The sequence below is a fragment of the Pelodiscus sinensis genome, chromosome 29 (assembly GCF_049634645.1).
Source record: "Pelodiscus sinensis isolate JC-2024 chromosome 29, ASM4963464v1, whole genome shotgun sequence".
Classification (NCBI taxonomy): domain Eukaryota; kingdom Metazoa; phylum Chordata; order Testudines; family Trionychidae; genus Pelodiscus; species Pelodiscus sinensis.
In genome coordinates, this window is record NC_134739.1 from 11,408,590 (window position 1) to 11,416,138 (window position 7,549).

The following is a 7,549-nucleotide window of genomic DNA, read 5'->3' on the forward strand; positions in this document are numbered from 1 at the left end:
AGGGCGCGGGACAACTGGGCGTGGGCGTTGCTGGGCGCAGGGGGTGCAGGGTACTGGGACGGGGGGCAGGGCAGGCTGGAAGCGCAGGGCAGCGGTTGGGGGGCACAGCCGAAAGGGAAGCGCAGGGGTTGGAATGAAGGGGGCACTGTGCAGAGATTAGGGGCGAAGGGGGCACAATGCAGGGTTAGTGGTAACGGGGCGCAGGATGGGGGCCGGGTTGCCAAGTGTCCAGTGTTCACCCGGACAGTCCGGTATTCGCATCCCCCGCCTAGTACAAAAACCAGAAAATACCAGGCATGTGAAATGTCCAGCATTTCCCGTTTCTCTCGGACAGAAGGCCGGCAGGGACAACTTCCCCCGGCTGCGTCTGGTGAGGGCAGGGGAGTGAGGAGTGCACGGCCATTTAAAGGCGCAGCGCTTTTTTTTTTTTTTTCCCTCAACAACTTTGGTCTCCCCCTTTTTTTCTTCTCAACAGAATTTTTTCGCCGGTGTTTTTTTTTTGGGGGGGGGGGTTCAGTAATTTTGGTTAAACTATCAGGCAACGCTAGATGAGGGTGCAGGAAGTCCATGAGTGCCAGTGGAAATGGGGGAGGGTGCTGTGCCCACTGGGGTCAGAGGCACCAAACACAAATTTGCCCAGGGTGCCATTTTCCCTAAGGCCGGCCCTGCCTAGACGCACCCGTAGCGACTCCCCTGGAAAGCCCCAGCAGGGCCACTAAAGATCCATGGAGCGACAGTCCGCCCAGCGTCAGGGCTGGCTTGCGCTCCATCTTGGCTTTCCATCTTCCTCACTGCCCCCACGCCAGCACCGGGTCCCGGCCGCAGTGGGCCGCTCTCCGCACTCCCAGCCCGGCAGGGCTGTGCGGCAAACAGCCGCCCCCCATAGCAACAGCAGCCGCCCCGCACCAGGCTTCTGGGCGGATGTCTGGGGAGGTCTGATCACACAGGGCCACCGGGGCAGCTCTGAGGGAGAAAAAACGTGGTTGTAGTGCTGGCCTCGGGCTTTCCCTCGCTGTTTGTAGCCCATAGAGGGTGGGGGTCTGTGACAGCCCACACTCTAGCCTGGGGGGGGCCTCAGGCCTGGGGGCCGATTGCGGCCCTCAGCTTGCCTGGATCTGGCCCCCGAGGCACAGGGCTCACTCCAGCATTGGGGAGCCCATGCTGGCTCCAGCCCCCCTCACACAAAATCTGGTGCACACAAAATCCACTAGACCCCCCCCCCCCCCCCGGCTCTGGTTCGCAAGGGGAATGTGGGGAGTGGGAGAGTGTCTTTCTCCTCAGTGGGGGGGGGGGTTTGCTTCTCACTTGTGTGTGACCTCCGACTGATTTGCACACCCCCCCACGCCCTAAAGAGGCTCCCCAGCTCTGCTCTAGCACCTCAGTGGTGAAAATTCCTGGCTCCAAATGGCCAGGGGGCCGTTCCTCCGTCACTTCTGTCTTTTCGAGGCCCTGCCTGTAGCGGCCTCGCTGTCAGAGGGTGCTGGGCCCGGCTGGGCCCCCCCGGAACCGCTGGGCGGTGCAGACAGCTCAGCACTTTCAAAATCCAGGCCACAAGGGCCAAGTCCCGCATGATGCTGAGCCCCCCTGGGAAGTGCTGGGTCCCCCCAGGCTCCTGCCCAGGTCTGGGGGAGCCAAGGTCCCTCTCCCCCACCCCCGTGGACAAAGCAAGCCGGCAGGGTGGGTCTTTGGCCAGGAAATCCTGCCCCCCGCTGAAGTTAATGGGCCTTTGACAAGAGAGCGACTTTTGCTGGCCTCAGTGGGAGCCACGTTTGGGCCGCGGGGGGATAGGCCCCTACAGGGCACCTGTGGGGGGTGGTGACGACCTACCCCCTGTAGGCATGGGGGGCGGCGGCAGTGGCAGGCTGGGGGCCGTGGGGAAGCAGAGGGATTGGCGGGAGGGACTGGATGCGGGCTGAGGTGCCCATGGGATGCCCTGGCGCGGCGGGATCTCGGCTGGACTCATTTCGGAGCTGGCTGGAGGAAACCCCTGGAGGCCCAAGATCAGCAGCAGCTGCAGGGGCAGGCAGGCGGGGGGAGACCCTTCTCCACCCTCACAACAGCTGCTTGGCCCTTCCCAGCGCGCAGTCACGGTGGGTGCCCTTTCAAAGGAAGCCGCTGTACTTTTTCACCCAGGGCTGGTTAAAAATACCCCTCCGGATTTTAATAAGGGCTGTCGTGTGAGATATTTCGGTCCGGGAGCGGGAAGTGAAACCCTCTCGCTGGTCACAGCCCATCACTCGAGTCTGCCAGCGTGAGCTCGAGGTGCTCTTCCCCCCCTACCTCCTTCCCCGCGCACTTCCCGGCATTTGGCCCCCAGGCCCCCGCGGGCCTGTGAGGGCCACCGGTGACTCAGGCAAGAGCTGAGAGGCAGCGCCGGGCCCTGGCAAGGATGCCTGGGCATTGTGGCTGTGAGAGCCTCGTCACCTCTGTTTCCTCTCCACACCCCTTGCCGCACTAGACTCTGTGCCCTCAGGAGCAGGGACTGTCTCTTGGTATGTACAGCGCCTAGCACGAAGAGGTGCTAAATAGAAATAACACATCCCAGCTCCCAGGTGAGGGACACAACAGCTACAAGAGCGTCCCACTCATCTTCCCTTGGGCTGCATTCCGCTCCCAGGGCTCGGCCTAGAACCCAGAAGTTCTTGTCCCCTGGGGAAAAACCTTTGGCGTGACTCTCCTCTCTGGGCGGGGCGTCGTAGGGACTAGAGGTCCTGACTTCTACTGTGGTCTAACTAACCGGGCAACCTACAATCCGGGAGCCGGATCCAGCCTCTTGGGGCTCCCCCGCAGCATCAGGGAGCTGGCGCTGATGCTCCAGCCCTGCAGCCCTCCCACGGGTTCCCTGATGCTATGGGGGGAGCCACAAGACTCAGAGGCTCGATCCAGGCAAGGCAGGGGCCGGATCCAATCCACGGGCTCTGCCTGGAAGGGGGGGATGCTCCTGCACCCCCCTCTGCTCCTGCAACCTTCCTCCCATCTAACCCCCTCTAACTGCTCCTGCACCCCACTCCTGCCCAGGTCCTAACTCCCCACTCCACTCCTGCACCCTAACTCCCACCCAGCCTCCCACCCCAGCCCACTCCTGCACCCTCCCTGCCTCCCTGACCCCACACCCAGCAGCCCTCTTCCCAGCAGCCCCCTCCCACACACTGAACCCTCAATTTTGGGCCCACTCCAGAGCCTGGGGGCCCCACAAAACCTACTAACCCAGGACCCCCTAGGCTCTGGGGAATGTGGGGAGTGTCTCTCTGCTTCTCAGTGGGGGGGGGGGGCATGTCAGTGAGATGCAGGGTTTGCTTTTCACTTTTGTGCGGCCCCCGACTGATTTTTCTGTGGGTTAATGGCCCCTGGCCCAAGAAAGGTTCCTCGCCCCAACATTCACACGTACAAACAATGCTCTTCACACACTTTAAAACTATCCTTTGTACGTTCGTAAATCCCCCACTGGCAAGCCTGCCGACAGGGAGGCAACTGGGGTGGTTGCCCCAGGGCCCGGAAATTCAAAGGGAGTTGGGGTTCCTGGCCAATGCTGCTACAGCAGCAGCAGAAGCGAACAGCGCTCTGGGCTAAATCACCGCTGGAGCACCACGCTGCGCGTTCCAGGCAGCTCTGAGGGCTGGGAGGGCCTGGCGTGGCGCATTCCACGTGGCACAGAGAGCTGGCTGCCCCGTCCCTTCTGGGAGCACGGAGGTGGGCCCCCTTCCACCTTGCCCAGGGGCCTGTGAGGCTGCCAGTGCCCCAGCGGAGTCCACGCTGGTTCTTTGTCAACAAGAGAGGGAGGGGAAAAGACAAAAATCTCTCCACAGGGCTGGACATTTTTCGTCACCAAACCTGGGTGGTTTCCCCCACAAAAGTCGCAGGGTAGCGTCAACGCTCCTGCGGCTTTGTCACCAAAAGGCAGGTCTGGGCTAGCAAATGTGCCGGTGTAAACAAGGCCCGCGTACCGGGGCTGCGAGATAGACCAGGTACGTAACATCCGAAGGGCCAGGACTCCCCGGAGGGGGTGGGCAAAAGGGACGATTTAAGCTAACTAGAGCCTCTCTGGAGGAAGCAGAGCCGCAGAACAGGGGCAGGAAGACGTGGGTGGCTGGACATTAAGCCCCAGTGGTGACCCACATTTTCAGGCGCCCTACGCAGCTGCGTACTCTGCGTCTGGGGAAGGACGGCCCTGCCAAGCCCCTATGTCTTCCCTTGTTTCTCACCCTTGCTTCACACTGTGCCCAGGGCCTTTGAAATCCTCTGCAGCCCAGGGAACTTTTTCACTAGTGGCCTTTCACTATTCTTTACATGCGCACACGCGCGTGAAACACGGGGATGCTCAGTGACTGGAGGCCTCGGCTCTGCCTCGCCACATTTGGCCTCTGCTTTCTTCCCTGCCCACCCACTCCCTCGTGACCCCTCTTGTTGGGTAGAGGAACTGGGCAGCATCCATTGAAGCGGTGTATGGCCCTCGCTGTGTGCAAGAGTGGGCGAGTGTGACTCACCCTGGCAATTAGCATGTCTGAGTCAGCAGCATTGTATGCCCCCCCCCATGCCCGCGTGGCGCCTTCACGTGAGTGACTGGGATCTAAAGAGCAAAGACACAAGGCCACAAAGCTTCTTTTGGCCTCATCCGTCCTCCCTCCCGTTGCTTTCAGCTCGCGGTTCGGCGGCACACCCAGAACTGGCAGCCTCCGCTGCCTAGCCACCTCCCGTGAGGAACTGGGGAGTTTGGGGAGTTCAGAGGGGGGCTGCATGCAGAGGGGACACTCAGTGCCCGGATGTTACTGGTTAATGGGACAAAGGTGGGGAGTTTGTTGTTTCAGAGAACAGCCCAGAACTGGAGCCCTGGTGAGCCCGGCCCTGCACAGAAGACACAGCCGGTTCCGACAGACCAGGGTTTCCTAAACTGTGTTCCCTGGCACAACGGTGCGCCGCGGAGAACAGAATTCAAAATGGCTGTCCTTAAAGGGGCAGGTGACCCTTTTTTTTTTGTTTCTTTGGTTTTTTTCCTCAATGACTTCCCCCCGACCCTTTTCCCCCCTGACTTTTTTCTTTTTTCTCAACCAAAAATCCTTGGTGTGCCTCATAAAAAAAAATGATTGTTTGGTGTTTCTCGGTCTTAAAAAGATTAAGAAACACTGCGACAGACAATGGGCTGCAGAGGGGACCCTGGTGACCGCCCCAGCTGGTCCCAGCGAGGGGAGAACATTGGACGGAGGAGGCGGAGAAGAGAGGGGCCCAGGCATTACCTGGAGAAAGACAATGGACTGGGGAGGGGCTGTTGCTGGGGATATTGGAGGCTCTGCTGGGAGACTGGGGGGCTCTTCTTGGGGGACAGAGAGCAGAGCAGGCAGGACTCAGCTGGCTGGGGCCACACCTCCCGCTGGCTCTCTGGAGCTGGGGGAGGCTGGAGCCGCACCGCCCACTGGCTCTCGGGAGCTGGGGGAGGCTGGAGCCGCACCGCCCGCTGGCTCTGTGGAGCTGGGGGAGGCTGGAGCCGCACCGCCCACTGGCTTTCAGGAGCTGGGGGAGGCTGGAGCTGCACTGCCCGCTGGCTCTCTGGAGCTGGGGGAGGCTGGAGCCGCACCGCCCGCTGGCTTTCGGGAGCTGAGGGAGGCTGGAGCCGCACCGCCCGCTGGCTCTCGGGAGCTGGGGGAGGATGGAGCCGCACAGCCCGCTGGCTTTCGGGAGCTGGGGGAGGCTGGAGCCGCACTGCCCTCTGGCTTTCGGGAGCTGGGGGAGGCTGGAGCCGCACTGCCCTCTGGCTTTCGGGAGCTGGGGGAGGCTGGAGCCGCACCGCCCGCTGGCTCTCGGGAGCTGGGGGAGGCTGGAGCCGCACTGCCCTCTGGCTTTCGGGAGCTGGGGGAGGCTGGAGCCGCACCGCCCGCTGGCTTTCGGGAGCTGGGGGAGGCTGGAGCCGCACCGCCCACTGGCTTTCGGGAGCTGGGGGAGGCTGGAGCCGCACCGCCCACTGGCTCTCAGGAGCTCCAGGGCCAGAGGGAGCTTGGGGGGTGCTACCCTGGGACAGGGAGGGGACTAGCAAGGGCCAGCAGCCGCACTGCGGCGGGGATTGGGGTGAAGAGGAGGAGGCTGGGCAGGGGCCAGCAGGCCACAGTGGGGGGGAGCATGGGCTCTGGTGGGCGGGGTTGGGAGGCTTGCGTCCCCCAGCCACGGGGTCACCCACTGCCCATGCTCTCGCATGTCCCCATTAGCCACCGCCAGCCCCTCACCACTGTGCTGTCCCATCCACGTAGGGCACCAGGATATACTGCTGCAGTCACTCCCTCTGCCCACTGGGTGGCACTGCAGGCGCACACACCACTCACTGGCAATGCCCAAAAAGTGGAACATTTGGGTTCACATGGCACGAACCAGGGACTGAGCCCTTGCCCAGAGACACTGCCTAGGGGTGCCTGGGTGCGGCTCCCATTGACTGCGGAAGGATCCAGGCGCCTACACGTTGAGTTTAGCTAGATCTGAGCTCCCGGGGTTGGGTGGACGAACCCGGGAGATAAAAATCTCCCTGAACCACAATCCTGGGAATGCCCTTGGAGTTCAGCAAAGCTCAGAAATGCTGAAATGCAGCAGAGAAACTGCTTGGGGGATACTGAGGCCAGGAATTTTAGATCCTTGAATATATCTGAGCCAGAGAACCGCTAGCCCTTCGGAGTTGGCTGAATTAACATTTTATATGCCTGTCGGTCTTTAACGCCCTGTTAATAGCATATGGGATGATCCCCGAACGAAAGAGCTTGCAATCTAAACAGACAAGACAAATTAATGAAAACTTGTTCACCCATTTTACAGAGGAGGGGGACTGAGGCATGGACAAATTAAGTGACTTGCCCTAGTTCATACAGAGCTGGGAATTGGCCTCCACCTCTGAGATCTAGTCTGATACCTTCATCACAAACACAGCTTGACACCCCAGGAAACCTACTCGCAGCAGTGATACGTCCCCTACAGAGACAGGACAGATTAAGCTAGATGGGTTTATGAAGGGCATGGTTTGATGGGACAGCATGATCTTGGCAACTAATTGACCTTTCACTATCGGTGGTAAATAGGCCAATGGTGGGATGATAGGAGTTACTATAGAGAACTTTTTCCTGGGTGTCTGGCTGGTGAGTCTTGCCCACATGCTCAGGGTTCAGCTGATCGCCATATTTGGGGTCGGGAAGGAATTTTCCTCCAGAGTAGATTGGCTGAGGCCCTGGAGGTTTTTCGTCTTCCTCTGTAGCATGGGGCACAGATCACTTGCTGGAGGATTCTCTGCATCTTGGGGTCTTTAAACCATCATTCGAGGACTTCAATATCTGAGCTATAGGTGAGAGGATTATTCTAGGAGGGGTGGGTGAGATTCTGTGGCCTGCGTTGTGCAGGGGGTCAGACTAGATGATCATAATGGTCCCTTCTGACCTTAAAGTCTATGAGTCTATGAGGAAAGCCTGTTCAGTAATTACGAGTGCTCAATCTCATGGCCTCTCTTCTATCTATCTATCTATCTATCTATCTATCTATCTATCTATCTATCTATCTATCTCAGATATCTGATGTGCAAACAGAG